Here is a 27,894-nt window from a genome sequence, read left to right as displayed (position 1 = left end):
TTTTGATTGGCCATCCCTAGTTGCCCTGAAAAGTGGTGATCGTCTGTCCTCTTGAATTTTCTGCATGCAGCAGTTTGATAAAGCTGAATGTCTTGCTAGGCCACTTCAGAAAGCAGTTAAGTCAAACATGTTGGTGTGGGACTGGAATCACATATCGTCCAGGCTGACTAAATATAGCAGGGTTTCCTTCCTTGAAATACATTAGTGAATCAGTTGGGTTTTGATGACAATGCCACAACTTCATGGTCAGTTGTATTGAAAATCAGCTTTTTCTTTTATTTCTAGATTTCTTTTTTTTTTACACTGAATTTCAGTTCTCAAACTTCCATAGTGGAATTAGATCTTATGTTCTCTGGATTATTAGCCCAGGTCTGTTGATTGCTAGTCAAGTAACATAACCACTACACTACTGCACCCTATAGCACAACTAATGTTTCATAATGCCCTTTTGTTAGCCCCAAGACAGAGGAACAGTCACAAAATGGTAACTAATATTGTTTTGAAATAGCTTGCAGGCCTTCCCTTATACACCACTGTTGTTTTAATCCAGTGCACATAACACATTAGTACATCTTGGAGTTAATGGAAGGTTTCTTTTTCTTCATTTTTATGGCAGGCCAACAAATCTACTGTATGAAAGTTTTACATCGAGTGTACATCCATAGTGTTACACCTTTCCAAGTGCGGCATCAAAGGCTTTGCACCTAAAGGTATCATAGAATCAACTCAAATAACCACTTCCATGTTCAGTTAACCAATTAAATATCCAACTGAAGAAATGTAAATGAATCAAAATGGCACAATACCAGAACCAGGAACAATCAGCAGGCAGAAAAATATGCAATTAAATCCCCTTGTTTATTTTCAAAGCTACTAATAACAAACTAGCAAGTACCACAAAACAGACTGTTAAATTGATTCACACTTTTTGCAACCACCATTTTGTCCCTTAACTCAGCTCAATGTATACAATGTTAGCATGACGTACAACAATACCAAAATAATCAGGTGTTATCTTGGTTCATTTGGTAGTATTCTCTTCCCTGTGAGTCACAAGGTTGTGAATTCCAGCCTCACTGCACTTAAAACAAAGCTGTCACAGCAGTGAGGCAGTGCTACATTTTGCAGAGTATTCTTTTGGATAGATCTTTAAACCAGATACTGTCTATCTGTTCAAGTGAATGTAAAACATGCCAGAGCACTATGTGCCAAAGGGCAGGGAATTCACCTGGTGTGCTGTCCAACACTTTTCCAACACTCAATAACTGATCAACTGGGCAAACATCTCTTGCTGTGGTTATATGGCTATTGCATTTTCCCACATAACAAAAGTGACTGCATTTCAAAACTAATTTATTGGCTGTGAAGCACTTTGTAATATCCTAAGTATATGATAAAGCATTATGTAAATTCAAGATTCGTCCTTTTAAAATTTATTCATATAAATTGGTAATTTATGGTTGTTAGAAGATTCCCCATTTAGCTCTCCCCTACTAACTGAAGGATGGGAATTGGATTAGAATTTAAGCCATATCATGGCGGCTGGAATTTTCTTGCTGCTGTGAAAAATGTTGCGAGAGACAACATGGGTGTTGTAATTTCCACCCTGCTCTGATAGAAATTATATTTATCCAAAATATATCATGAGAACTCACATTGTATCATAAGTAAGTAGGGAAGGATGGTGAAATATGGTGCTCTGGATAAATCCTCTGTGAAAAATTAGAGATGCATTATTGGAATTGTCATGTTCCGCCTGGAGTACTACAATATTCTGACAATAGTGTGAGAACTGGGCGGACAGTTTATAAACAAGATGGAATATGAATACAAATAAGACAAAATGGGGGCAGGGGGGTGGTGTAAAGAGATCTGAGGTTTTTTTTGCAAGCTCAGTATCAAGGCATAAAACCTCTGTATGCAGATCAGGCTAGAGCTCAGGCTATAACACAGGATTATAACATATAGTGGGTCAATTCTGCACACTATACGTATCACATAACAAAATCAACTCCAGTAATTTTTTTACCAGTGTTTCATACAGCTTAAGCTGTTAAAAATTCTGAACTAAAATGTGGTTGGAATAAGGATTTCCTTGTGTCACTGAAGTTTATGGTGGGGTGGGAGGGGAATGGTTGTGAAGTTGATGTTGATATGGCAGTGGACGCATTCAGATACATGCTGATTACTGACGAACCAACAGTGAACGGAACCAGTCTGGGGAGTGATGCACTGATGATCTCTTCATCAAGAACGATAAATATATTGCAGGAAGCAGGCAGTCAAAATATCTTTTATCCAATTATGCAAATAACTGAGAAAAAAAATCAGAAGATTTTGGTGAGGGAGAAGGATACAATAAACATGTCAACTTGTATCTTAAGCAAATACTGGGAGAGAGGGATAAAATCTACAGCATAAACAACTGGTTACAAGAGTTTTCTGGGAAGAACAATATTACTTCCATCTTAACCAAGTTTTGTAAAGTAGGAAAATAATGCAATAAGTCATATGACTGTGATGAAATATCTTTCAGTAACAGTGAAGTATGCTTTAGCAAATTTATTGGATTATAACAGTGCTGAAGGACTTCAGTAAAGGTTAGCAACTGCACTCCAGGCCCTATGTTACCTGTAAACAAAGCCAAGGGATGTCTAGCGGCGAGATATTGGCCCTGAATTTCCTGGATCGCACTTACACACAAATTACATTGAAATTTACACCACTTTCTCATTTAATCTTGCTGATGGGAACTTCAGTTATAGGATTAGGTCATTCTGTCCCTCAAACATGTTCCATATTCAATTAGGCCATGGCTGATCTGAGGCTTAACTTCATATATACCTTGATTCCATAACCCTTAGTACCCTTAACCTAACAAAAATCTATCTATCTCAATTATGAATTTTTCAATGGACCCAGTCTGAACAGCTTAAGGTGGAGACAGTTCCAAATTTCCACTACTTTTTGTGTGAAGAACTGCTTCCTGAAATCATCCATAAACAGATTAGCTCTAATTTTAAAGGTTATGCCTATTGTCCAGGCTTCCCACAAGAAGAAATAGTTTTGCTTTTATATAAAGAAATAGTTTCTCTCTGTTTACCCTATCAAATCCTAATCATCTTAAATACGTCAATTAGATCACCACTTAAACTTGTGCCAACATTTGGTGTGGAGTTCACTGGCCTCTGTCAGAACATAAAACCAGCATAAATTCAGCACTACCATTTGTGTCCTGCATACTCGAGTCATGCCCACCTCATTCATTCAAAGCTGAACTTTTACTTCAAGCCTAAGCCCAAGAACAGGCCTAGAGACAACCCATCAAAGAAATTTCAAGTCAGAAACCTGCAAACCTCATCTTGCAGAGATAGATATCAAGCAAGCTTACAGACTAGACTGAAACATCTGGATCTCACTGCTGATTCCACTCCAGAAGAACTCTGGGAGCACATCAAAGCTGCAGTGCTGGATACTTCCAACGAGGTCATTGGACCCAGCACCAAGAAAAATAGGGACTGGGTTGATGAAAATGACAAGGAAATTCAAGATCTGCTAAAAATAAGAAGGTCAGCTCATCAGACTCACCTGGCTCAGCTGGCCAGCCAAAAGAAAAAGGCAGCCTATCGTCAAGCATGCAGAATTCTTCAATGTAAACTGAGGAACATCCAAAATGACTGGTGGATCGCACTTGTGGAAAAAACTCAACTGTATGCTGATACTGGCGACATAGGAAGTTTCTGTGAAGCACTAAAATCTGTCTATGGACCAGCATATCAAACCCAATATCCCCTGAGGAGCACCAATGGAAAGGACCGACACACCGACAAGGAGTCAGTCCTGGATCGCTGGTCGCAGCACTTTGAAACTCTCTTCAGTGCCAAGTGCACAGTGCATGATACTGCCATCAATCGCATCCAACAACAGCCTGTCAAAGAAGAACTGGGTGACAGCCCAACCCTGGAGGAAACTGTGACCACTATCAACCAGATGAAGAACAACAAAGCCCCCAGAGCCGATGGAATTCCACCTGAAGCCTTGAAGCATGGTGGCTCTGCCCTATACACCAAGCTCCATGAGTTTTTCACGGCCTGCTGGGAACAGGGCAGGATTCCAAGGGTTCTTCGTGATGCCGTTATCATCACCTTGTACAAAAACATGGGCGGCACAGTGGTGCAGTGGTTAGCACCACAGCCTCACAGCTCCAGGGACCCGGGTTCGATTCTGGGTACTGCCTGTGCGGAGTTTGCAAGTTCTCCCTGTGTCTGCGTGGGTTTCCGTCGGGTGCTCTGGTTTCCTCCCACATCCAAAGACTTGCAGGCGATAGGTAAATTGGCCATTGTAAATTGCCCCTAGTGTAGGGAGGCGATAGGGAATATGGGATTACTGTAGGGTTAATATAAATGGGTGGTTGTTGGTCGGCACAGACTCGGTGGGCCGAAGGGCCTGTTTCAATGCTGTATCTCGAAATTTTAAAAAATAAATAAATAAAAAGGAGAAAAATCAGACTGCTCCAACCACTGTGGGATCACCCTCCTTTCCATTGCTGGGAAGATCCTGGCTAGATTTCTTCTGAACAGGCTTGTGCCTACGATTGCAGAAGAAAACCTCCCAGAGAGCCAGTGTGGTTTCAGAGCAAACAGAGGCACCACTGCCATGGTATTTGCACTCAGACAATTACAAGAAAAGTTTCATGAGCAAAACAAAGGCCTGTACTTCACTTTTGTAGACTTCACCAAGGCATTTGACACTGTGAACAGAGATGGACTTTGGAAAATTCTTGAAGAACTTTGATGTCCACTCAGGTTCCTGGCCATGGTGAAGCAGTTTTATGAAAATCAGTACAGACAAGCCAAGCAAAACAGTGACCTCTCGAGTCCCTCCCATATCTCCAATGGCGTGAAGCAGCAATGTATGCTGCCCCCTACCCTATTCACCATCTTTTTCAGCATGATGCTACAGCAGGTTATGGAACACCTTAAGGAGGGAGTTTACGTACACTTCCGGACTGATGGAGGCCTTTCAACCTCAGGCATCTTCAAAGGCACAAGAAAAACTCATCCGTGAACTTTTTTTCGCCAATAACTGTGCTCTCCTGGCCCACAGTCAGTCAGACCTGCAGTGCAAAACAATATATTTTTCCGAGGCGGCACAACTCTTCGGACAAAAATCTGATCAAAGAAAACTGAAGTCCTGCATCAGCCTGTACCCCAAGAAGAATATCGACCACCAAGCATTGTCATTGAGGGAACCGAGCTGAATGCCATCAAGCAATTTACTTATTTGGGGAACGTCATCTCGTTTAATGCCACCATAGACAAGGAAGTGGACAATAGGCTTTCAAGAGCAAACAGAGCATTCGACAGACTGCACAGATGTGTGTGGAACCACCACAGCCTCAGAACACAGACCAAACTCAAAGTGTACAAAGCCACAGTCCTCACCACCCTTCTGTAAGGCACTGAGTCATGGGTCCTATACCGCCGTCATATATGCCTCTAGAGCACTTCCATCAGCGCTGCCTCCGCAGCATCCTCAAGATCCGCTGGCAGGACCGCATCACAAACACTGAAGTCCTGGAAACAACCAACATCACCAGCATCGAGGCCACCTGCCTGCAAAGCCAACTGCATTGGGTGGGTCAAATTGCCCAGATGGACGACAATTGCCTGCCCAAGATTGTGTTGTATGGAGAGCTGACCACAGGTAAAAGGAACGTAGGGGCGCCATGCAAATGTTTCAAGAATTCCCTGAAGAAGTCCCTCTCTGTGTGTCACATCGACCATCACCAGTGGGAAGCGCAGGCCATAGATCATGATGCCTGGAGATGCTACATCAAGAGGGCTATAGGCACCTTTGAGACTGAGCGAAGAACTAGCATGAAAGAGAAAAGCAGGAGAAGGATAGATCCAATTGTCCCCAGCAGTGACTACACCTTCACTTGTACCTGCTGTGGGAGAATCTGCTTGTCACGGATAGGCCTGACTAGCCACCAGCGGGCCTGCAACCGATGACTACAACCTTCCCAAAATTTCTGTCCATGAAGAAATGCTAAGAAACCATTTGTATTACAAGTATAAATACTCTTTTTTAAATTATGAATTCCCCTCAGAAAATAAGGCAGACTGCCCATGTTTCTAATGTTGTGAGAAGATTTATTTTGCAGAATCAGTCACATTGCATGTGTGGAATGTAAAACAGAGCACTCTGGTGCTCCATAAAGAATAGTCCTGCATCACTTAGTGGCTTGGCAAGGAACGTCAAAACTTGCACAATAATGAGGAAGGAAGTGTGAAACTCCATTAAATTTAAGTGTGAATTCTGATGTCCAATCTCTGACATTGTACAATCAGGCCTACTGGAGCAGGACCTGTTTCTGGTTCAGCCTCTCATTTCTAGATGCAATTGGAAAGGCAACGGACCATTGCCATATCCAAGAACAATGATTCATTCGCACACCCTCGCCATGCTGTAAATTTGGCCAGTATTTGATGTAAGTGCCAAAGCCACTGTTAACATTGTTGAAATCTGGGCTGTTCAGAATTACTTTCTAAGGTCAATATCCCTATCCTATGTAGTTTTAATTTTAGTGATATTTGCTAGGAAATTCCACAGAGTTGCTCTCGCTCTGTTTCCATTACTTCACTGAAAGTGCAGAAGAAACCTTGTTTAATCACATAAAGAAGGTCTCACTGCACTTCCAGTGAAGTAACACTGAATCAGGAGCAGCTAAGTAATTTCCTATCCATTAAATGTTCTATACCTATGATTTCACTCAGTCACCACCTTCTGCCATGGTGCCTTACTCTCAAAAATTCTTGCCTCAGCCCTTTTTCCTCTTCCACTATTTTGCAGAACAGGCCCTCCTGAATGTGTGGTCGTGATGGGGGTTGGGGGGGGGGGGGATGCGGTGGGGTTAGGAGTGGTGGGGAGTCTGAAAAATTTTGACTGACGGTATTTCAGTTAAGTATAGTGCGGGTCCCAGTCAGAAGTATATTTTTTTACAATGTGAAGAAACTAGCTATCAAACTCCAAAAAATCACAGTTGTACTGATATCAGGTAGCTTCAAGCACCTAATCTTTTGGGCATAGGTCTACACCAACACATTATTTACCTACACACATGAAACTTGTGCAAATTGCTCCTTTGTATGGGGACAGGGTTATGTACATGAGCATCCAATGGCTTTAGCGGATATGTCCTGGAACGATTGGGGTGAAGTAGTGGGTTTCAGCCCTATCTGGTGTAAATTAGAATTTCCTCAGGAAAACTTGGTGCAATGCCACTCTTATTCCATCGTTATGTCAAAACTTTCGGGGACATTCTAGGCTATTATCTTTCTTGCAGTAGTGAAAAGTGCTGTAAATACCATCCTGTGTTGCCAAACATGTCAAGACTATTTAATTTACACATGGCAAAGTGAATGCTGGTCACGATGTCCTATTTATTGCAATATTACCAAAAGGAGACTTTGTCTACGATTGTAAAATCAGGTGAAGTACGTGGCTTTCACACTTTGCCTGGAATTTTACATTTGGTGGGAGGCCCCGCCCATCAGCCAAAAAGACGGGTGCAAGCCCACTTCCGCTGGGCCTGGGAGCTATGCTATGATTTCACATGGCCCAGATACTTAATTGGCCTCAGTCGGGACTTCCACCCCTCTGAGGCAGGAAGACTTGCTCCTAAGAGCTGCCAGCCAATCGGCAGGGCCAAAGCTCTCAGTTCCAGCAGTGACACGGGGAGCGGTGGCCACTGCTGGGACTGCAGCCAGGGAGAGGAGCAAGAGGGATGCAGCCCTGGAGAAGGGGTAAGTTTGGGGGGCCTCACCGGGGACAATCGGAAGGGCCCCAGCGAGGCAAGTGGGGTGAGTTGGAGGGTGGGAATGTAGTTCAGTGAGGATTGGGTGGGCTGTGGGGGGGGCCTCTCCTTAGGGCACAGGGTGCCCAATCAGGAGGACCACCCCCAGACCACAAGGGGGATGCCAGGTTTTACTAGGCGGCCTCCTGGAGGTCCTGAGCCGCCTGCCCCCACTGGTTTTTTACCAGTGACTGTGGAAGGAGGCCCTTAAGTGGCAGTAAATTGGCACCTAAGGGCCTTAATTAGTCTTGTGCATGCGGGCTGTTTCTCGCTGCCATCCCTCATAAAATTGCAGCGGGGGCGGGAAAGCAATGGGAATGGCACCCCCTGCCTCCCACTCAATTTTACGAGCCCACCCCCCTGCCTCCAGCCCGCTCCTGCAGGGGTGCGTAAAATTTTGGCTTTTGTGTTTGAAAGCCAAGTTCCAGATGATTGAGATTTTCATTCAGAGATCATAAAAGAGACTGGCTGATGGCTGAAGAGATTTAAAGACATAGAAAAGATTGCATTTTATGCGAAATGCAAGCTAAAAATACACCTTGTTATAAAAAAGAAAGATATTTCAATGGACTTGACATAAAAAAAAATTAATTTTCAAAAGGTCGCTGTCAAATAACACACTACATCAGATAATATAGGGGCAACCAGGTCATTCCTTTGGGAAAAAGGAGGATGGAAAAACAATATCAGAAGGCTTTGTTTGGAACTAGAAAAAGTTGAGAGAGAGGGAGAAGAGCAGCAGAAAAGGAATACAAAACTGTGGCTGTTAGCAACAGAAGAGAGGCTGAGTGGCACTTTGAGGCAGTAATACCAGAGCAGAATGTCAGAAGTCGGAAAAATATTATGAGTCATCCAAATCAAGAGAAGCTCCCCTGAAATATGCAGCTGCAATTTAAAGGTTATCTGTATTCAACAGGGAGATTGTGAGTTTACGTGTGAAATAGTACCGTGTAAAACATGTAAAAAATTATGGTAGCTAAATGAACAAAACAACACTTGGGAAATTAAAATACTCCAGATGAAAGCTTTATATCGGAGAGAATTTATAATTACGAGGATCAGTTCTGTGGGACTCAGGGAAACAGCGAATCTATGGAGGAATATAAACAACAGTTCCTCAAGGGAAAAAATATGCTTTAAAAACAAATCTTCAGCATGAACATTTTATCCACTAAGGAATAAATACCATCAGTAGGATCTTGTAGGACAAAAGGTGCAGTTCCCTTCAGTGTTATTAAAATCTGTAACAAAGCTGAAAAGCCTGATCCTCTGTTTTCAATATTTACAATCATCTTGAAACTGCTTTGCCCCGAAAGCTGCTCCCTGGTTTCATGGAAAGAATAAAGGTCAAAGCTTCCTAACTTGAAAAATAGCAGCAATATATTTTGTAGCAGTGAACCTACCATCATAAAGAACACTTAAACAAAAACTCCCTGATCAGACTTTATTGCTTTGAATACAGACTAAGTTGCAGCAACTGACCTGCACACTTGGTTTACAGAGGCATAGCTTTCTACCCTGGGAAAAGGAATAAAGATTGTTTGTCACAAGCAGATGTTAAGGATTTCAAATAAATTGAGTTTCCCTAATTTCTACTTTGAGTTGATGCGAATCATCCCTCAAATCTGGCAGACAGAACTACACAAGTAATGAAAATATCCTTACTGTGAATTTGAGAATGAAAGTGGTTAACCTGTGCTGTTGAAACAATTGAGAGATAACCTGCTATTGTAGCTGAATCGTGGGCCAATATCTGACTAAGGATTACGGAGTACTGTCACTGGATGCAAAGAAAAAAATGCCTTTCCAGGCACCACTTATCACTGTAATGAACACTGCAAATGAGAAATAATCTCTTCATTATACAACTAAATGTACTAAGTCATGATGACATTGATTTAAGTGGTGACGAGGAACTAGACTACGGCTGTTCAGTGGTCAGCTGCTTCATTACTCAAATACAATTCAATCACAATAATTAGGTTACAGAATGAATTCAGCTTGGATAACATACAGGAGGTGTTCAACATAGATTTAAATCAAATGTTTTGTGTTTCATACCCTTCTTTCAAGAAAGGAAAAGCTCATGACTGATTCCCACCAAGCATTCCTGCACCCTTAATCTCCCTGACACACAGACACACACCAACTGAGGGTGGGCAGGTCAACTGCTCCTCAGCCCCCAATGATTCAAGTAGCCTCCAGAACAAGGACCTTATTGAGTTGCCCATGTATCCTGTCCCAATTAAGAAAGGTACAGAATAGCTAAGGACTCAATCAACCACAAGTTCCTTCCATTTCAACTGGCTACTTTTGAGTTAATTGTGATGCATTAATTATTTACTGTACTGTCAGCTGTGAAAACTGACACCATCCTCAATTACATCCCAAGCTGAGGAATCCCAAACCTGTCTTCCAGATTTCTGTAAAATAACTTCTGTGTTTATCATGAACATCTGCTTTTAGGAGTAGACTTTGTGCACTTTTTAAACCACCTACTTCTGAAGGTTGATCTTTGATTAAGTAGATTTTTAAAAAAGTATTCCTGTTAATTGGAATATTTTCACCTACAATTAGGCAGTCATCTTCCTGAATTAGAAACAGAGAAAAAAAACAGCACAGAAGGAGGCCATTCAGCCCATCGTGTCCGCACCGGCCGAATAAGCTATCCACCTTCCAGCACCTGGTCCATAGCCCTGCAGGTTACAGCACCTTAGGTGCATGTCCAGATACCTTTTCAAAGAATTGAGGGTCTCTGCCTCCATCACCAATCCTGGCAGTGAGTTCCAGATACCCACCACTCTCTAGGGGAAAAAGTTTCTCCTCATGTCCCCTCTAATTCTTCTGCCAATCACCTTAAATCTGTGTCCCCTGGTAACCAACCTCCCCACCAGGGGGAACAGGTCCTTTCTGTCTACTCTATCGAGGCCCCTCAATTTTGTACACCTCAATTAAGTCACCCATCAGCCTCCTCTGTTCTAAGGAAAATAACCCTAGCCTATCCAATCTTTCCTCATAGCTGCAATTTTCAAGCCCTGGCAACATTCTTGTAAATCTCCTCTGTACTCTCTCCAGAGCAATTATGTTCTTCCTGTAATGTGGTGACCAGAACAGTATGCAATACTCCAGCTGTGGCCTAACCAATGTTTATCCATTCGACCCTGTAGGACATATAGTGCATCAGGCCTGGTTCAGGTAGGACTCTGATGAAAGTTATAGTAATGGTTATAGTAAAAGTTATAGTTATAGTAATGAGGCCCATCCATTAAAATTCCAGGGGAAACAACCCCAACCTATCCAATCTTTTCTCATAGCTGCAACCCTCAAGCCCTGGCAACATTCTTGTAAATCTCCTCTGCACTCTCTCCCGAGCAATTATGTCCTTTCTGGAATGTGGTGACCAGAACTGCACGCAAAACTCCAGCTGTGGCCTATCCAGCGCCCGATATAGCTCCTGCATCACATCCCTGCTTTTGTCCTCTATACCTTGGCCAATAAAGGAAAGCAATCCATATGCCTTCTTCACCATTCTATCTACCTGTCCTGCCACCTTCAGGGACCTGTGGGCATGCACTCTAAGGTCTCTCACTTTTTCTGCCCCTCTCAATATCCCGTTTATTGTATATTCCCTCACTTTATTTGCCCTCCCCAAATGCATCGCCACACACTTCTCAGGATTGAATTCCATTTGCCACTTTCCCACCCACTCAGTCAAACCATTGATATCATTCTGGAGTCCATGACTCTCCTCCTCGCTATTAACTACATGGCCATTTTTTGTGTCATCAGCAAATTTCCCAATCATGCTTCCCACATTTAAGTCCAAATCATTAATATATACCACAAATAGCAAGGGACCCAACACTGAGCTCTGTGGAACACCACTGCAAACCACTTTCCATTGACAAAATAATCTGTCGACTACTACCCTTTGTTTCCCATCATTGAGCCAATTCTGGATCCAACCTGCCACCTTTCCCTGTATCCCATGGGCTTCCATTTTATTGACAAGTCTGCCATGAGGGACCTTGTCAAACACCTAACTAAAATCCATGTAAACCACATCCACTGCACGACCCTCATCAATCCTCCTTGTTACTTCCTCAAAAAACTCAATCAAGTTAGTAAGACATGACCTTCCCTTAATAAATCCATGTTGACTATCCCTGATTAATCCATGCCTTTCTAAGTGACAGTTTATCCTGTCCCTCAGAATGGATTCTAACAATTTACCCACCACCAAGGTCATAATGCCCAGCTTATAATTACCTGGCTTATCCCTCACACCCTTTCTAAACAATGGTACAACGTTCACAGACTTCCAATCATCTGGTACCTCGTCAGTATCCAGTGAGGATTTGAAGGTGATCCTGGCGATTTATCCACTTTCAGGGATGTCAGACCCTCTCCCTTCTCATTATGCTTAACACATCTAATATTTCGCACTCCTCTTCAACTACAATGACTGTATAAACCCTCTACTTTGTGAAGACAGAGACAAAAAAACTCATTAGGAACCCTGCCCACATCTTCTGCATCCACGCATAAGTTCCCCTGTATATCTCGGATAGGCCCTACCCTTTCCTTAGTTATCCTCTTACTCTTAATGTATTGATAAAGCATCTTCAGGTTTTTCTTGACTTTACATGCCAATAATTTTTCAAGTCCTCTCTTTGCTTTTCTAATTTCCTTTTTTACTTCACCCCCACACTTTCTATACTCCTCTTGGCTTTCTAAAGTATTAAGATATTTGTGATCATCAAAAGCTTTCTTTTTTGCTTTAACTTACCCTGTAAGCTTCTAGATAACCAGGGAGCTCCAGATTTGGCTGTACCACTCTTTATATTTGTGGGGACATGCTACACTGTGCCTGTAGTATCTTGTTCTTGAATGCCTCTCACTGGTTTACCACTGATTTTCCTTCGAGTAGCTGTATCCAGTCCACCTTCACCAGGTCACCTCTCAGTTTCGTAAAATTTACTTTCCCCCAATTTAGAACCTTTGCTCCTGTTTTATCTTTGTCCTTTTCCATGATTATGCTAAAACTAACTGTATTATGGTCACTATCTCCAAAATGGTCACCCACTGTTACTTCATCCACTTGTCCAGCTTCATTACTGAAAAATAAATCTAGAATTGCACCCCTCTCGTTGGGCTTGTCACATGCTGGCTAAAAAAGTTCTCTTGAATGCAATTCAAGAATTTTGTCCCCTCTGTGCCCTTCACTCTGTTTGTATCCCAGTCGATATTGGGATAGTTGAAATCCCCAACCATCAAAGTTACTGCACTCAAATTTCCCTACATATTTGCTCCTCTATCTCCCTCTCACTATTTAGGGGTGTACAGTACACTCCCAGTAATATGGCTGCCCCCTTCTATATTTCTGAGTTCCACCCATAAGGCCTTGTTTGATGATTCATTTAGCATATCATCCCTCCTCAAAGCTGTTATTGATTCCTTGACTGATAATGCTATACCCTCCCCCCTTTTTTATCTCCCTCTCTATCACGCCTGAATACTCTAAATCTAGGGATGTTGAGCTGCCATTCTTGTCCCTCTTTAAGCCAAGTTTCCATATTAGCAACAATATTGCATTGCCATGTGTCTATCTGTGATCTCAACTCATCTGCTTTATTTACTATACTCCTTGCATTTAAATAAATACCCTTTAACACTACCAAATTCCTGTGTTGCACACTTTTTAACCTTTTCTTCGTCTGTCTTTCAGAGTCATTCGCCAATTTTGCTAATCTTCTGTGTCTTGTTCCCTACCCTGAAATTGTGGCGCAGTGGTTAGCACCGCAGTCTCACAGCTCCAGCGACCCGGGTTCAATTCTGGGTACTGCCTGTGTGGAGTTTGCAAGTTCTCCCTGTGTCTGCATGGGTTTCCTCCAGGTGCTCCGGTTTCCTCCCACATGCCAAAGACTTGCAGGTTGATAGGTAAATTGGCCATTAGCAATTGCCCCTAGTATAGGTAGGTGGTAGGGAAATATAGGGACAGGTGGGGATGTGGTAGGAATATGTGGTAGGATTAGTGTAGGATTAGTATAAAATGGGTGGTTGATGGTCGGCACAGACTTGGTGGGCCGAAGGGCCTGTTTCAGTGCTGTATCTCTAAAACAAAAACTAAAAAACTAAGCTCAGGTTCCCATCCTCCTGCCAATCAAGGGCAACTAGGAAATGGGCAATAAATGTTGGTCTTGTCAGCGATGCTCACATCCCATGATTGAATTTTGAAAAAGGTACAACAAGCAATTTAGGAGGTCAAATTATCTGTTAGCTTTCGTTACAAAGGGATTGGAGTAATGGGAATAATGTAGGATTAGTATAAATGGGTGGCTGATGGTCGGCACAGACTTGGTGGGCCGAAGGGCCTGTTTCAGTGCTGTATCTCTAAATAAATAAGTAATAAATAAATATAGTTTAAGCCAACCCCAACCACACTAGCAAACCTTCCTGCAAGGATATTTGTCCCAGTCCTGCTCAGGTGCAGACCATCTGGCTTATATAGGTTCCACCTACCCCAGAACTGGTCCCAATGCCCCAGAAGTCTGAAGCCCTCCCTCCTACAACATCTCTTCGGCAAGGTTGATTTCACTTTTGGTGGTAGCAAGGTAAACACTGTTAAAAAAAGGTTCTTTTAAACTGCTTTTTTCTAGTTAAATAAATACGTTAATAAATAATTTGTTTGTAATATTTACTCTCAAAATGTTGTAGTTTTATGTTCGTCAATTAATTTATTTTCGAGATGGCGATGAAAGGTTCTTCAACCTGCTGCCAATCGTGTTTTCTTCCTCTCAACATTTTTCCTTCATTTTTGGATTACTTTATGTCTCTTCTGCTAATATTTAACAAAATGAAGTACTAAACTGGTGAAGAATGGCTCGACAGAAATATATACAGTGAGTAGCTTTGTTATTCAATTTGCATGTCCTATATCTGTGTCTGTGTGTGTGTATGTGTTGGGAAGGGAAAGAATGGATGAAGGAGAGGGGATAGAAGACGGCATGAAAGAATATTAACAGAGAATAGAGGCCAAGGGGAAACATAATATAAAAGAGGGAATGAGAGAGACTAAGAGGGATAGAAAAGGAGAGAACAAGAATAGAGAATGATAGGCGCAAGGACATAAGAAATACAAGAGGGGTAATGAGAGAGACACAGAGAGACAGAGATAGGAAATAAGATAAGGGAGAGATGGAATCAGACAGAGACAGGCAATTAAAAACAAGAAGGAAATAAGGTGGGACAGAGGAAGAATGACAGAATATCAGAATTTAACCAAATTATTGTGAACAAAACATATAAAATGCCACTTGCATGGCTAGATTTAAACACCTTACAATGATAACTCTGAATTACTGTGATCCAATCAGTGAGGATGCTAGCATATTTAAATATTGTGGCTCTTTGTTAGTATACAAATTGTTCTCTTGGTGCTTAATTTTTGAGGGGTTTGAGGGGTTTGACAATCCCCACTCTTAACATATGCTGATGAGCTTCTAGTCACCATACAATCTCTGATTTGCTTTCTCTTCATGCTGGGAAACATTTGGCCTGCAGTCAGAGTCTCTGAGTTCTGCCACAAGGGACTCAGATGAGGACATTGATGGGGCGGCATTAGGAAGGATGCTGATGAAGATACACACCGAAATATTTGGTGCATTGGCATACCTGTCAGACAGCCTCCTGTCACTGTCAAAGAGCATGGACGAGTCCAGCTCCAACATTGCAGAGGCACTGTGCAGAATTTGGAGCCCATCCTTTCCAACATTGAAGTGGTGACCGGCTACTTGACAGCACTTGCGGACCCAGTTGTGATGCAGTGTCTGGTGGCTGATATCTCAGCTTCCACTCCAGCACAGGCAAAAGTCACCCAATGTCTCAGTGCTACAGCGGAAGCTCAGAAAAAGGTCACAAGATCCATACTTGCTGCCCTGCAGGCTCAGACTACTGCTATAATGGCTGCTGCAGATCTCAGTGCTCAAAGTGACATGCAGACTTCCACGGCCATCCAGCAATCTGTCCACCAGCAGATTACTGAGATTGGTAAGGTGCTGCTCTGTGGGGGTAGCAGTGATACCATGCAACACAAACCTACTGTCCCCTCTCAGGATGACAGCATTTGTGCTCCCACCACTGTTACTCCATTAATGCCCTTGCTGGTGCCTCTTAGTCTTGACTGCTGCCACCCACAGTAAAGTGCATAAAGGCCAGGCCCTCAAGTCTCAGAGCTGCTGGAGGGAGTCCTGTAAGGCTGTCTGCAGTCTTCCCGAGTGAAAGTCAGCAGCCTTCCACCAACCATGTTGCAACCACTGGGGTAGCACAGTATTGGAGCACATGGACAGGCAAAGGCACCCACAAGACAGGCACTATGGGAATATACAAGAGTGAATAGTTCATTTCTGTTTGTGTAAGTGGATGTAATTTTGCATAAAGATATTATGGTAAGGTTATTGTTTGGTGGCTTTTATTGGTGTACCTTGGCCCAGGTGACCTTGTGACGGGATGGCCCAGATGGATGGTGAGGTGGGGAATAGTGGAGCCATGGTGGTGAGGGCAAGTTCTCCTATGGGAAGTGGACAGCTTTTTTGAAGCGCAAGACTTCCAGAAACATCCTCCCTGCCTCCTCCTCTTCCTACAGATGCCTGGTGGCAAAGGATGTGCTCACATGATGGTGATGTTGTGGAGGACCCTGCAGACCACCACAAACCTGGCGACACACAGCACTAGAGGGCTCCACTCCAAGCAGTCCAGGCAGTGGAAGCGTTGCTTTAGTATGCCCATGATCTGCTCCATGATGTTGTTGATGGTTTTCATCAGACGCCGACGGTACTCCCACAGTCGAGTGCTGGGGGGGTGGGGGCGGAATCATCAGCCTGGTGTAGAGGGGGTATCCTTGTCTCCAAGCAGCCAACTGCTGATTCTTCTTGGGAGCATAAAGATGGCAGGAATGGCAGATTTCTTCAGAATGAAGGCATTGTGGCACTGTCAAGATAGTGAGCATTCACCAACATTATAGTATGGTCGTATAACAACAGCACATGATGGAACAGTAGCCCATGCCATTCCAGTACCTCTCCCTATTTGCATGGGGGCCCCAAAAAGCCCATGTAGTTGATGGGTCTCTGCACTATCTGAAATCCCACAATCATGGCAATGCTTAGAGAGAACACAATGTAATTACCTCGCTTTGCATTTATGGCATCCTTCACCTCCTGGATGCAGCGATGGATGGCGTACAGGGAGATGTTGGATATGTCACCCACTCCCACTTTGAATAATTTAGTTGCGTAGAAGTTGAATGTGACTGTGACATTTAAGGCCACAGGCAGCACCATCCTCATGCAAGACCACAGGCCCTGTTGAAGGATGTGACACAGTTAAGTGACCACCTCCTTATTGAATCTGAGTCACCTGAAGCATTAGTCCTATGTAAAGTGGAGGTATCAGAAGTGTTTTTTAAAAATGCGTGGTGGGTAGCACCTTCTGTGGAGAGCCCTCCTCCTCCTCCCTCTTCGCAGAGCTTCCCTACTCTTCAGCTTTTGCTCCATTTCACAGTCATGTTGCAGACCCATCGGTACTGCAACTACAGCCCCCATACCTCTTGCAGACTTAGGCAACCGAATCCTCTGCCCTCCCTGAACAGATGCACCAGCTCACCAATTAACCTTTAAAAACAAGGCACAGTATTTCCACAAACTTCTCCATAGCAGAATAAATCAAAACTACCTAACCTGCAAGATTGATGGCTGGCCCTTTAAATAACTCTAGTGGGGGGCTGTGAGTGATTATCACAGGTGTTCACTGGACCCCAGCGAAATCAGGCAGAATGACTGATTGACACCATGATTTGACTACTCATGATATTACCAGCGCATGCATAGTACATTCGCGGTCGCACCCTTCCCAGCATGGGGCGCCACATGCACCACACCAGAAGCGGCTGACAGTGCGATCAGTGCCATTTTATGTCTTTGGGGCTTCTGCAGTGCCAGCACCAGCTACACAGCCCAATTTCGTGGTCCTAGGGTTTTAATTTGCTCTGAGAATCAGGAGCTAGCATTTGCATTGGTTGGACATAAAGGTGGTGTAAATCTGTTCGTATTAATAGAGTTTGTGTTAAATTTGCCCAAGTTCCTAAAATACTCCTGAATATTAACTGGTGTAATTACATTATGGCACTGATGCAACATTTATTTTTGCTTTTAAAATTCTTGCGAAGCAGCTATTAACAGGAAATGTGCAAATTTACTTAGGGTTTACTTGAGTCACAAATTGCATTCATTTTCACAATTGGAGCTGGTAGAAAAACATTGAATGGTAGGCAGAGCAAGAGATAATTCACTAAATTAATCAAAGATAAATCTTTTGGTGAATTCTGCATATCTTAGTTCTTAATAGTTGGAAAAGGAGAAGAAACTGCAGGAGTGAAGTGTAATATAGCACTTAGAAACATAGAAAAATAGGAGCAAGAGTAGGCCATTCGGCCCTTCGAGCCTGCTCCACCATTCAATACGATCATGGCTGATCATCCAAACTCAGTAACCTCTTCCCACTCTCTCCCCGTATCCCTTGATCCCATTAGCCTTAAGAACTATATCTAACTCTTTCTTGAATATATTTAATGATTCGGCCTCAACTGCTTTCTTTGGTCGAGAATTCCACAGGTTCACCACTCTCTGGGTGAAGAAATCTCTCCTCATCTCAGTCCTAAATGGCTTACCCCTTATCCTTAGATTGTGACCCCTTGTCCTGGACTCCTCCACCATAAGGGACATTTTTCCTGAATCTAGTCTGTCCAGTCCTGTTAGAATTTTGTAGAAATTTATATTGAAAAAGATGCTGTATTTTTTATAACATAGAGAAACATAGAAAATAGGAGCAGGAGTAGGCCATTCGACCCTTTGAGCCTTCTCCGTCATTCATTCTGATCATGGCTGATCATCCAACTCAGTAGCCTGTTCCCGCTTTTGCCCCATACCCTTTGATCCCTTAAGACCCAAGAGCTATAACTGACTCCTTTTTGAAACGTATTGGCCTCAACTGCTTTCTGTGGAAGCGAATTCCACAGGCTCACCACTCTCTGGATGAAGAAATTTCTCCTCATCTCAGTCCTGAAAGGTTTATCCCATATCCTTAGACTATGACCCCTGGTTCTGGACTCCCCCACCATTGGGAACATCCTTCCTACATGTACCCTGTCAAGCCCTGTTAGAATTTTATAGGTTTCTATGAGATCCCCTCTCATTCTTCTAAACTCTAGCGAATACAAGCCTAATCAACCCAATCTGTCTTCATACGTCAGTCCTGCCATCCCAGGAATCAATCTGGTGAACCTTTGCTGCACTCCCTCCATAGCAAGAACATTCTTCCTCGGATAAGGAGACCAAAACTGCACACTGTACTCCAGATGTGGTCTCAACAAGACCTTGTATAATTGCAGCAAGACATCCTTGCTCCTGTACTCCAATCCTCTCGCTATGAAGGCCAACATACCATTTGCCTTCTTAACTGCCTGCTGCACCTGCATGCTAACTTTCAGCGACTGGTGCACAAGGACACCCAGGTCTTGCTGCACTTTCCCAATCTATCGCCGTTCAGATAATAATATTCCTTTCTGTTTTTGCCACCAACGTGGATAAACTCAAATTTTTCTGCATTATACTACATCTGCCATGTATTTGCCCACTCACTCAACCTGTACAAATAACACTGGAGCTTCTCTGCATCCTCCTCACAGCTCCCACTCCCACCTAGCTTTGTGTCATCTGCAAACTTGGATATATTACATTTAATTCCCTCATTTATATCATTAATATATATTGTGAATAGCTGGGGTCCTAGCACTGATCCCTGCAGTACCCCACTAGTCACTGCCTGCCACTCGGAAAAAGACCCGTTTATTCCTATTCTTTGTTTCCTGTCTGCCAACCAATTCTCTATCCATGTCAGTACCTTACCCCCATGTGCTTTAATTTTTCACGCTTATCTCTTATGTATAGAAAGTCTTCTGAAAGTCCAAATACACCACATCCACTGGGTCTCCCTTATCTATGCTATTAGTTACATCCTCAAAAAATTCCAGTAGATTTGCCAAGCATGATTTCCCTTTCATAAATCCTTGTTGACTTTGTCCGATCCTGTCATTATTTTCCAAGTGCTCTGCTATTACTTCTTTTATAATGGACTCTAGCATTTTCCCCACCACTGATGTTAGGCTAACTGGTCTATAATTCCCTGTTTTGTCTCTACCTCTTTTTTTAAATAGTAGGGTTACATTAGCTACCCTCCAATTCGTTGGAACTGTTCCAGGGTCTATAGAATTTTGAAAAATGACCAGCAATGCATCTACTATTTCTAGGGTCACTTCCTGAAGTACTCTGGGATGTAGATTATCAGGCCCTGGGGATTTATCGGCCTTCAACCCCAGCAATTTCCCTAACAATACTGATTTCATACAGTTCCTCCTTCTCACTAGACCCAATGTTCCTCAACATTTCTGGGAGGTAATTTGTGTCCTCCTTTGTGAAGACAGAACCAAAGTATGTATTTAATTGGTCTGCCATTTCTTTGTTCCCCATTATAAATTTCCCCATTTCTGACTGGAAGGGACCCACATTTGTCTTCACTAATCTTTTTCTCTTCACATATCTATCAAAGCTTTTACAGTCAGTTTTGATGTTCTCTGCAAGCTGACTCATATTCTATTTTCCCCTTCTTAATCAATCCCTTTATCCTCCGTTGCTGAATTCTAAACTGCTGCCAATCCTCAGGTTTGCTAAAAGCAAAATACTGCGGATGCTGGAAATCTGAAACAAAAACAAGAAATGCTGGAATCACTCAGCAGGTCTGGCAGCATCTGTGGAAAGAGAAGCAGAGTTAACGTTTCGGGTCAGTGACCCTTCTTCGGAAGTTCTGAAGAAGGGTCACTGACCCGAAACGTTAACTCTGCTTCTCTTTCCACAGATGCTGCCAGACCTGCTGAGTGATTCCAGCATTTCTTGTTTTTGCCTCAGGTTTGCTGCTTCTTCTGGCCATTTTATATTTCTCCTCCTTGGATCTAATACGATCCCTAATTTCTTTTCTAAGCCATGGTTGAGCCACCTTTCCTGTTTTATTTTTGCTCCAGACAGGAATGAACAATTGTTGTAATTCATCCATGCGCTTTTTAAGTGCTGGCCATTGCCTATCCACAGTCAACCCTTTAAGTAATGTTCCCCAATCTATCATAGCCAACTCGCGCCTCATACCTTCATAGTTTCCTTTATTTAGATCCAGAACCCTAGTCTCAGAATCAACTCTCTCATTGTCCATCTTAATGAAGAATTCTATCATGTTATGGTCGCTCTTCCCCAAGGGACTCCGCACAACAAGATTGTTAACTAATCCTTTCTCATTACACAATACCCAGTCTAGGATGACCTGTTCTCTAGTTGATTCCTCAACATATTGGTCCAAAAAAACATCACGTCCGCACTCCAGGAATTCCTCCTCTACAGTATTATTGCTAATTTGGTTTGCCCAATCTGTATGTAGATTAATGTCACCCATAATTACAGTTGCACCCTTATTGCATGTGTCTCTAATTTCCTGTTTAATGCCATCCTCTACATCACCACTGCTGTTTGGGAGTCTATATACAACCCCCACCAACGTTTTCTGCCCCTTGGTGTTTCTTAGCTCCAGCGATACAGATTTTACATCAGGATGCTCTGAGCTAATATACTTCCTCAGTATTGTATTGATTTCCTCTTTTACTAACAATGCTACTCCACCTCCTTTCCCTTTTTGCCTGTCCTTCCTAAATATTGAATACTCTTGGATGTTCAGTTCCCATCCTTGGTCACCCTGCAGCCATGTCTCCATAATCGCAACTATGTCGCTTCCATTTACATCTATTTGCGTGGTTAATTCGCCTACCTTATTGCGAATACTCCGTGCATTGAGACACAATGTCTTTAGGCTTGTCTTTTTAACATTCTTAGTCATCTTAGCATCATTTCGCACTGTGGCCCTATTTGGTTCTTGCCCTTGATTTCTATGCCTTCCATTTTTGCTTTTTTGTTTCCTGTGTTTCGTTTATATCCTTGTTTCCTCCTCCTCAGTCTCCCCGCTCAGGTTCCCATCCCCCTGCCATTCTAGTTTAAATCCTCCCCAACAGCACCAGCAAACGCCCCTGCGAGGACATCGGTTTCTGTCCTGCCTGGGTGTCGCCTGTTCCGCTTGCACAGGTCCCACCGATATGTACCACGACCACTGGCTGTTCACCCTCCCCCTTCAGAATGTCCTGCAGCCACTCCGAGACATCCTTGACCCTAGCACCAGGGAGACAACACACCATCCTGGAGTCTCGTTTGTGGCCACAGAAACGCCTATCTGTTCCCCTTACAATTGAATCTCCTATCACTATGGCTCTCCCAGTCTTTTTCCCCCCTTGCTGTGCAGCAGAGCCATCCGTGGTGCCATGAACTTGGCTGTTGCTGCTTTTCCCTGGGAGGCCATCCCCCCCAACAGTATCCAAACTGGTATATCTGCTTGAGAGGGGGATGGCCACAGGGGACTCCTGCACTACCTGCCTGCGCCTACTGTTCCACCTGGTGCTCACCCATCCCTTTTCTGCCTGTGCAGCATTACCTGCGGTGTGACCACCTTGCTAAATATGCTATCCACGACATCCTCAGCATCGTGGATGCTCCACAGTAAATCCACCCACAGCTCCAGCTACGTAATGAGGGTAGCCTGTAGCTGCAGATAGATACACTTCCTGCATACATGGTCGTCAGGGATACTGGAAGCGTCCCTGATTTCCCACATAGCGCAGGAGGAGCATATCATGGGTGCAAGCTCTCCTGCCATGACTTACCTTTAGATTACTTAGTTACTCCCTATAAAAATACTAATTCCAATAGGGGCCTTGTTCTACTTCAATCTAAATTCTTTAATAAATTACACTAATTTAAAAACACACACTTTAATAGTACTCATCTTATCACATGAGGTATTTTAAAAAAAAATTCCCCTTCTTTTTTTTAAGCTATTTAAATGCACTAACAGCTGTTACTTACCCAACCAATCACCTTGCAGATTTCCTGTGATGTCACTGTAAGTCTTTTTTTCCTCTTTTGAGTCTCAGCGCACACCAGCACAGAGAGAGAGATTGAGCCTGCCGTCGCACCGGTCACCAGGTAAGTAAGGGCCTCAAGCCCCGCTCTCTCCTTTTCAGGTCCCGCTCAGGATGTGATATCTCCCAGGTTCACCTGCTGCCGCTCCGGTCACCAGGTAAGTAAGGGCCTTGAGCCCCGCCCTTTCCTCTTCAGGTCCCGCTCAGGATGCAATTCCTCCCAGGTCCGCCTGCCGCCGCTCTGGTCCTCAGGTGTAGTCATGGTCTTAATGTAGGCTGCACAGCAGCCAATAAAAAGGCTCTGCCTCAACAGGGGAGTGCAATCTAAGACCTGTTTCAGCTCTTACAGCCAGACATGCAGACACAAAGTCAAGACAACACTCTGGAAAGTGATCACCAAATGGGTGTACAATAATATGACTTAGTACCCTGTCAAAAACTCAGTTCTGCCTCATTCCCAAAGCTTAACACTCTGAATAATTTTTACTGCAAGAATAGTGCATAAAATGTTGAAGCTCATGTCAATCACTGATTCTGTGTTATTTAAATCTGCGAAGGCTGCAACAGTGCATCCTGGGGAGGAGCGGGGTATCACTGACAGCAGCTTCTGGATTTTTTTTTGTTCATGGGATGTGGGTGTTGCTGGCAAGATCAGCATTTACTGCCCATCCTATTTCCAAATTTAACTGCCCATGTGCAAATGCCAAAATTTGCTGTCAGTTTTACACAGTAATGATGGTGAGTGCTTACAGTTTTGCTCTTATTGCAACCATAAATTTCAGGAAATTATTTTTACATAGCAATGGAACAGAGGGTCTGTCCATCACAGTCATGCAAGAGGTCCAGGCAGGGTTGACAACAATCTGCACTTGGGAGGGTATACCGAAGACTTTTGTCTAAGAAAAATATCAAGATAAATGACCACTCCACAACAGTCAAGCCCCATTGTTGGAAGAGGGCAGGCTATTCTGAGCACACCAGCAAGATTATTTGGGTTTGTAATATGTAGAGGTATGTGATCAGCAAAACCACAGGCATAACACCTCTCCCAGATACCTCTCAGGAATCTTCCACATCTTCTCCCAATAGGGCATTACTTAGGAAGTTTCCATGAGAAAGGACACGAGTGTTGGCAGGAAACACAAAGGGATGACACTGTGAGGCATTAGGCTTAATTTTCACTTCACCTCCTAGTGGGTGACAATCGTGTGTGTTCTACAATGGGCAGGCGATCTGCTGTGTTAGATTGCCACTCAGGCAGTGAAGGTAAAAATGTTAAGTATTGTATATATGAATGTTTATATTCATAAAAGGAACGGTTCAATACTTTTAAATATAAAGTTTGAAACTTCAACTTTTACATTTTACATTACAGTATGGAGAAAAATGCACTGTCTTTCATGGTTGAAAAAAAGCCAGACAGATTAAGTTAGAATTTATGTAAGAAGTTCTGTGTTCTGTGTTATTTCCAGGAAGAGCCATGTGCAATCCTCAAAAGAAATAACTATTCATCGGTGCCTCTGTTGCTTCGGTGACTGGCTGGTGTACTGCAGGGGTCATGTTCTTCCTTACCATCTTCCTATGGCTGCTTTACTGCAGCTTCTCTTTAGTAAGCATGCCCATGCCTCTTTCTGTGACAATGCCATGGAGCACACTATTATAAGTCTGCCAACTTTCTCTGGCTCATACTGGAAAACACTATCAGAGTAATCCAACATTAGCAATTTTTTATTTTGCCAAATGATCTGCTATACTTCTACCTCACAGATGTGCGTCATTTCCTGGGAAATTAGCATTGAACACAATGCTTTATTGGTAGGTCATATGCCAACTGTACATTCAGAGAATAGCATGTTTTTTTTTGATCAAATAAGAAAGCATGGAGCTTCAGGTGTACAAATGGCAGCATAAATGCAATGGGGAATCTATTTGGGGAATGCCACACAACTGGGCAGCTGATGCTATAGGCCGTTGTTGTATTTAATGCATACTCACTCAACCATTACTGTCAAGCCAGGGAACCCTGGTTCAATGAAGAGTGGAGAAGAGAATGCCAAGAGCAGCAGCAGGCATACCTAAAAATGAGGTATCAAACTGGTGAAGCTACAACATAGGACTACATGCATGCTAGATAGCAGAAGAAGTATGCCAGAGCAAAGCGTCCCACAACCAACAGATCAGATCAAAGCTCTACAGTCCTGCCTCATCCGGTCATGAATGGTAGTGGACAATTAAACAACTGATCGGAGGAGGAGGCTCCACAAACAACCCCAACCTCAATGATGCAGGAGGCCAGCAATCAGTGCAAAAGACAAGGCTCAAGCATTTGCAACCATCTTCAGCCATAGATGCCAAGTGGATGATCCATCTCGGCCTCCTCCAGAGGTCTCCAGCATCACAGATTTCAGTCTTCAGCCAATTCGATTCACTCAATGTGCTATCAACAAATGGCTGCAGGCACTGGGTACAGAAAAGGCTATGAGCCCTGACAATATTCTGGCTGTAGTACTGAAGACTTGTGCTCCACAACTAACAGCACGTCTAGCCAAGCTGTTCCAGTACAGCTACAACACTGGTATGTAGCCGACAATGTGGAAAATAACCCAGGTATGTCCTGTCCATAAAAAGCAGGACAAATCCAATCCAGCCATTACTGCCCCATTAGTCTACTCAATCATCAGCAAAGTGATGGAAGGTGTCATTGACAGTGCTAGTAAGTGTCACTTATTCAGAAATAACCTGCTCACTGATGCTCAGTTTGGGTTCCGCCAGGGCCACTCAGCTTCAGATCTCATTACAGCCTTGGTCCAAACATGGACAAAAGAGCTGAATTCCAGAGGTGAGGTGAGAAGGACTGCCCTTGACATCAAGGTAGCATTTGACCGAGTCTGGCATTGGGGAACCCTAGCAAAATTAAAGTCGATGTGAATCGGGGGAAAACTCTCCACTGGTTGGAGTTATACCCAGCACAAGGAAAGATGGGTGTGGTTGTTAAGGCCAATCATCTCAGCCCCAGGATATTGCTGCAGGGATTCCTCAGGGTAGAGTCTTAGGCCCAACCATCTTCAACTGCTTCATCAATGACCTTCCCTCCATCATAAGGTCAGAAATGGGGATGTTTACTGATGATTGCACAGTGTTCAGTATCATTCACAATGACTTTGACACCGAGGCAGTCCCTGCCTGCATGCAGCAAGAGCTGGACAACTTTCAGGCTTGGACTGGTAGGTAGCAAGTAACATACAGAGAACTGGATAATTATCTGAAGAGAAAAAAAAATGCAGGGCTACAGGGGAAAGGCAGGGGGCTTGGGACTAGGAGAGTTGCTCTTGCAGAGATCCAGCATGGACATGACAGGCTGAATGGTCTCCTTCTGTGCTATAAACCTTCTGTGATTTTATGATTTTCACCACACAAGTGCCAGGTAATGACCATTTACAACAAGACAGAATCTAACCAACTCTGCTTGACATTCAACAGCATTACTGTCACAGAATCCCTCCATTACTAATATCCTGGGGGTCACCATTGACTGGAAACTGTGGTTACAAGAGCAACTCATAGGTTGGGAATTCTGCCCTTGACATTCAATGGCATTACCATTGTTGAATCCCCACTATCAATATCCTGGGGGTTACTATTGTCCAGAAACTGAACTGGGCCAGCTATATAAGTACTGTGGCTACAAGAGCAGGTCAGAGGCTGGGAATTCTGTGGCGTGCAACTCACCTCCTGACTCCCCAAAGCCTGTCCACCATCTACAAGGCTCAAGTCAGGACCGTGATGGAATACATTCAACTTGCCTGGATGCAACACTCAAGAAGCTTGACACCATCCAGGATAAATCTGCCCACTTGATCAGAACCCACCCACCACCTTCAACATTCACTTTCTTCACCACTGGCACACAGTGGCATCAGTGTGTATCATCAACAAGATGCATTGCAGCAACTTGCCAAGCCTCCTTCGACAACACCTTCCAAACCTGCGACCTCTACCACCTAGATAAGGGCAGCAGATGCATGGGAACACCACCACCTGCAAGTTCCCTCCAAGTCACACATCACCCTGACTTGGACCTATATCGCCGTTCCTTCACTGTCGCTGGATCAAAAACCTTGAAGTCCCTTCCTAACAGCACTGTGGGTGTACCAATAAGATGGACTGCAGCAGTTCAAGAAGGAGGCTCACCAACACCTTCTTGAGTAATTAGGGATGGGCAATAAATTCTGGCTTTGACAGCAACTTTCACAACCCATGAAAGAATAAAACAAAAACTGAAAAAACATTACTGTAAATAATTAAATTTAGGGGAGCCCAAGAGCCAAAATTCTGTAAATCAACAAATATATCAACCACACATGACAAAATATAATCTGAAGTGAGTAATTTTTCAATCAAATTCTTTATTATCTAAGTTCTTTTCAGCATGTAAGTAATGAACTGCAAGCTCAATTATCCAATTAGAAATGATTGATTTGTATTTAAGCAACTGAGTTTGAAAATAGTTCATGAAGAGAAACAGAAAAATACCAGCAGGGCGCATTACTTTAACCCCAGCTCGGTACTTTTTATCAGAAACTTTTGCAGATGGCTGTGAACCATTTAATGTGTTAGGTAACATGTCAGATTTACATCAAATTTCTCTGACTTAGTAATTCTTTTCTTCTCAGTATCGTAACGCCACCAATGAAAATCTTGAAGAGAATGGCTCGTGGAAAAGAAAATGATTTTGAACACCTAACTATTTCTATCTAATATCAATGTTCATCAGTGTGCTACAGAGTCCGAAGTGATGGGACTGGCATTCTTTGAAGTTTATTCAACTCCCGATCCTACAGAGGTTCATCGTACAACTTCAAAAGGATACACAATTCCATCATATAGACACCCACACGAGCAGTCAACACAA

General features: G+C 43.3%; 1 protein-coding gene across 3 annotated transcripts in view; it reads right to left on the bottom strand.

Annotated features, from left to right (window-relative positions):
* LOC137380015 (contactin-4-like) overlaps positions 1 to 27,894 on the bottom strand; it is a 1,659,092-nt gene that overhangs the window by 1,471,306 nt on the left and 159,892 nt on the right. The gene's annotated exons all lie outside the window — the stretch shown is intronic.

This window comes from Heterodontus francisci, chromosome 19 (assembly GCF_036365525.1).
Source record: "Heterodontus francisci isolate sHetFra1 chromosome 19, sHetFra1.hap1, whole genome shotgun sequence".
Taxonomy (NCBI): domain Eukaryota; kingdom Metazoa; phylum Chordata; class Chondrichthyes; order Heterodontiformes; family Heterodontidae; genus Heterodontus; species Heterodontus francisci.
Note: the sequence above shows the minus strand (reverse complement) of the source record. Positions and strands in the feature narration are given on the sequence as shown.